The 5,434-nt window shown below is 30.1% G+C and overlaps 1 pseudogene; it reads right to left on the bottom strand.

Annotated features, from left to right (window-relative positions):
• LOC112504098 overlaps positions 1 to 1,441 on the bottom strand; it is a 7,535-nt pseudogene extending 6,094 nt beyond the window's left edge.
• Positions 1,442 to 5,434: the final 3,993 nt, after the last annotated feature.

The raw sequence follows: 5,434 nt of genomic DNA, 5'->3' as shown, positions 1-5,434 counted from the left end.
TTTTAAAAATATATATGATTTTGCATGTTTGTTAAATTATAAACATTCCGAAAGGTGAGATGCTTTGGTTAAATATTTAAAATACAAAATAAATTAAAAAGTAAAGTTTAATTTCGATCCTTAATGTTTGTAATTAATGTATATTATTTTAAACTTCAAAAACTCGAATTTAATCCCTCATATTTATCAATTTCTAGCGGATTTCGTCCCTCCCACTTATAGATGTCAACCTTTCCCGTTAAATCTAGATTAATGAGTGATCTTTTAGTCATTTACCTAATTTTTTGTTAAAATTACAAAAAATATTATATATATATATATATATATATATATATATAGGGGCTTCATCATTTGAGAACTCATTAAACTATGATAACCTTAAGAATTTATACATCATATTATATTTCATATTATTATTTTGTTCTATCCAGGTATACTGTTTAATGTATTAATTAACATATATTTGTTTCACAATGTGTTTGTTTTATATGTATTCATTTCACAAAAGCAAGGTAGAAATCGACAAAAGCAACCTACTTACAAAAGTTTTGCTTGCAAGTGTTACAAAGGTAATATAGAAAAAGGATGCATGCATAGATTATTTGCATTACTTAAAGCAAGCGTCAATATCAAGAATATCAAAAAAACTTAATACTTTAGATGATAGGACTTACCAACATATAAGCAGCATCAGCTTTTGGAACATAATCAAACATATTGCCTCCAACATGCTCAACACCTATAGATGTAGGAGCCACCGAAACCACATGAGGGAGATCATATTGATCCCTATGATCCAAGGACGAGCTTCCACAATACACCGTAGAGACKTCCCATCACCACCACCAACGTCCACCATCGTCTTCAATCCCTCAAATACCTCTGGACAACCTTCAATCAMCGCTGCCACCTCCACCCGAGTAGCACATGCCATTGCATCGTTGAAAAGCTTACTGTGACCAGGATTTTCCGCATTAAATTCCCATAGATTCTTGCCATGTGTTGCCTCAAAAGGCGAGTTCTCGTTACCCAAAACCCAAGCACTTAGTTTGTGCCATGGAGCCAACATGATGGGACTGGTGTGTAAAAGCACCATGTCAACCATGCTATTTTCTCCATGCCTTGTTAGAAGCCGAGACAAAAGAGTTTGAGCGTATCCAACAGATGTTTTAGATAATGTTTGCTCTTGAAAAATCTTATAGTGGATCAAGAACCTCATTATCCGATACAACACAGACTGGGAACACTCGAGCTTTGACGCAAGTTCGGCAAGCGTCATTGGAGTTTCATGGTTCTCGAGGATATCGGGTATCCCGAGATCAATGGAACACTTGACCAGAGCCATGGGAATAAAACCARMARWATATTTCCATAKTTCTTGTTGRGCYGCTKYTTCYTCTTCTTTGGAAGKAATTCTCTTCTCTTTATTCTCTGTGGCCATTTTTCACTCAAAATGAATGCAAGAATATGAGAATCGAATGCCCTTTAAATAGCAAAAAAGCTTGCATGTTGGGATTTTATTTAATTTGTTAATTTTTCATTTAGGTGTTGGATATTATTTTCATCTAGCTTAAATCATTTCATTTATTTGATTTTTTTTACTTATTCCCTTTAATTAGTATTTTTTATAGTTGGATTAATTAGATGTTTGCTTAAATGCATTAGGATTTCTCTTTCTTGTCCTATATAAGTTAACTTGTTTAATGGAAGTTTATGAATTAATCGTTGATTAAGTTTGAGTTTTCTGGGTCCATTCCTAACTTCACATAGTGCGGAAACCGTCGATAGCTAGTTAGAAGCATAAAAAAATCGATAAAAAAACTATAAAGTGACAAAAAAAAAGTTTAAACCAAGTAAGTTGAATTGATAATTTGTATTACTTCAATTTTTCATACAATGTCAATATTATCTATATTATATTATAAAACATTTGACAAAAACTCTTAAAAACCATTTTTTATGCATGATATACTGTATATTGATGCATATTACTTAAAATTCAAGATTACAAGTAATTATGCGTAAGTACAACTTATTAAAGCTCTATTTTTAAATTCGTATAACTAACTACAGATAAATATAATCAAATACGGGATAAACATTCACTTTAAATATAGAAAATCTAAAATATAATTAAGATAATCATTAAGTTCTAACAAAATATTTAATTATTATTTTTATAAAAAATCATACTATTAAATAAAAAACAAATTACTTTGTTATTAAATCTAATCTATACTATATTATAAAACATTTGACAAAAACTCTTAAAATCCATTTTTATACATGAATTACTGTTTATTGATGCATATTATTTAATATGCAAAATTACAAGTAATTTTGCGTAAATACAACTTATAAAGCTCCATTTTTAAGTTCATATTACTAATTGTAGGTAAACATAATCAAATACGAGATAAACATTCATTTTAAATATAAAAATACTAAAATATAATTAAGATAATCTTTGAGTTCTGACATAATATTTAATTATTATCTTTATAAAAAATATACTATTAAATCAAAAATAAATTACTTTGTTATTAAATCTAAATTAAGTTATAATAAAAATTTGAATTAAAAAAGTTACACCAAGAAAACGAGAACTATTATATAATTAATTTGATACTAATATCGATTTATTTTTTAAAATTTTTTATTCTACCTTCAAATTTATATTTCATTCAAAAATAAAAACATTATCATTTTTCTCAAAACCACATGAGACAGAACAAAAACTAAACATCAAAATCGAGATTTATCTCGCTGCTTTGTACGAGTACCCTTCTACTATAAAGCGTCGCATAGTACTATAACATTATGAATTCTATAAAGCGAGATAGAACACTTAAGATCGAAATCTCAACCAAACCAATAATCCCACACAGGTTTGAATCTATCCTTCACGATAGATTCAATGGTAGAAAGGAGTAGAAGCAGAGTGTTCATTAATTGAATGAAAATTAAATACAATGCTGGAAAATAAATACCAACCTGGTTTTCTTGAGGTACGTAAAAGTAGAAGACTGCACGGTACAAAACCTATCCTTAAAGGTTTTATGTGACTACTCTTTTGACGTTGTGAGTCTGCAAGTCGCAAAGCCCCAGGATTTGATGCAGTGCACGTTTTCGGTTTTCCAACAGCGATGAAAACCTGAATATTAAAGCAAGATGGATGCCGAAATTCGGTAGAGAGAAAGAACAGTTAGGAGCAGAAAATCGAGAGAGAGGGAAACGATTTCTGAAGTGATACTTTAGGGGTGGTTTCTACAGTATTATACTGGTAAAACCCTGAGGATCAACGTTATAGTCCCCCAAAAAATGGAGGATTAAGTTTAGTTGAAGGATTATCCTCCAACAATGTTTATCTCCAAACTTGGTCAAATTATCCAAAAACAATGTTTATCTCCAAACTTGATCAAATTATCCTCCAACAATGTTTATCAAATTATCCTCCAACAATGGGTTGGGTTGGGTTGGGTTTGATTGAGATTTTCAAACCGTTAACTTTGATTTGGATTGTTCAAATGTCTTCAATCCGACCAACCCAACACATATAAAACCTTAATCAATCCTATGAAATATGTCAAATAAAAATAAATAATTCATTAATTTGGCCCAAGACTTTTGGGCCATGTTTTAATATCACATTGTTTATGATTTAACAAACATACAAAATCATATATATTTAAAGAATGTTCGATACTTGATGATTAATATACAATTTCTCAAACAATAGCGTTGGTATGTATATATAATATAATAGAAACAAAATATGTGATTATATTATATGATATATATTATTTTTTTAAATAAAAAAAACATATGTAAAACGACTAAAATGCTCGATTAGATAACTAGTTTAACGGATTTTCGTTAACTTTGTTATTGAGAGACCATATGCATTATTAATGGATTATAGGGACGTCAAACCGTAACTTTTGACAAAAACGTAATTCATCCTATAAAAATGTCAACTAAACATAAATAACCTTTAGCCCTAGACTCGTCTGTCATGGTGTAACATCACTGACAGTCACAGGCGACAATAATTTATAAATTCAGTTTTAAGTCTACAATGACACGATACTGAACTTAGTTGCCTATCAAATCATAACTCATACTGATATATCCACTATCCAGATCCTATGCTACACACATGTATTGCGAAACAAAGAACATTAATCATAGAGCATTCTACAATACCTAAGGGATTCGTAAAAATTGACCCGTCGATAATTACATAAAAAATCTCAAACAAATAATATTTCTTATCATGACAAATACAGTTGAATACAAAAATATCAAATAATTATACAAAACAATTTCTTTGAGCACATATGACTGATATAAACCTAATTATCATCGTCGGTACGCTTTTGGAAATTCTTTGCTATTTTTTTAGAACATATGAAGATTTGACAAAGATGCAATCTTTTGACGGATCGATGATGGCGCTGAAATTTTACGTATTCTCACCTGTGTATTTTTCTACTTTATCTTTTTAAATTTTATGTTAATTTAGTTTATTTTAATTGTTCATACTAAATGTTTAATTTCATTTTATGTGAGTTGTTACTTATCTTCTCGTGCTTTATAATTCCGCATTGTTCTTAAATTAACTTTATTGCTTTCTTAGGTTTAATGGTTTAGTCATTTTTTCAAGATACGAAAAATCAATGTTCTTGTTATTTAATTAGTTTTATGAAAAATCAAAATCACCAATTAATTTCTCGTAGCTAGACCATAGCCTAGAACTAGTTCGTGCTAATCCATCGCCTATCTGAGATCGACCTGTATGTTGCACCTCATGTACGCTTACGTTTATAAATTTAAAACTATCAACATCAGATCTCCACAATAAATGAATTATAGGGTCGTCAGTCATTTTTCAAGATATGACAAAGACCAAAAGTATAATGCAACCTATAAAAGTGTCAAATAAACATAATATGTCATTAATTTGGCCCAAGACTTTTGGGCCATGTTGTAGTATCAATGCAAGTCGCACACGACACTAGTCTACAAATTCAATTTTGAAGCTACGACAATGACACCGTCCCAAACTTTAGGGGTCGTTTACTAAACACTTACTTGGTAAGTGTTTAACGCATAAATTTCCTCATTTGATGCAAATGAGAAGGGCCAAGAATTTTACCGGGTAAGAACGATGAGAAGGATTGAGAGTCTTACCCGGTAAATTGTTGTATTCGATATGTTTTGATATACTAAAATCTTACGTATCAAAATAAATTATAATGTTGAATTCTATTAGTAAGCGCTTACCGTATAAGTATTTGAGTAAACGACCCCTTAGTCACCAAGTAAATCATAATTCATACCAATCTATCCACTATGCAGATACTACTRCTACACCCTTGTATGGCCATAATAAACCATTAACCAAAGGATTTGTAAAAATTGGCCAAATGAT

This window comes from Cynara cardunculus, unplaced genomic scaffold (genome assembly GCF_001531365.2).
Source record: "Cynara cardunculus var. scolymus isolate 2C unplaced genomic scaffold, CcrdV1 Un_Scaffold_4610, whole genome shotgun sequence".
NCBI classification, from domain to species: Eukaryota; Viridiplantae; Streptophyta; class Magnoliopsida; order Asterales; family Asteraceae; genus Cynara; species Cynara cardunculus.
This window is presented reverse-complemented; position numbering and strand designations above follow the sequence as displayed.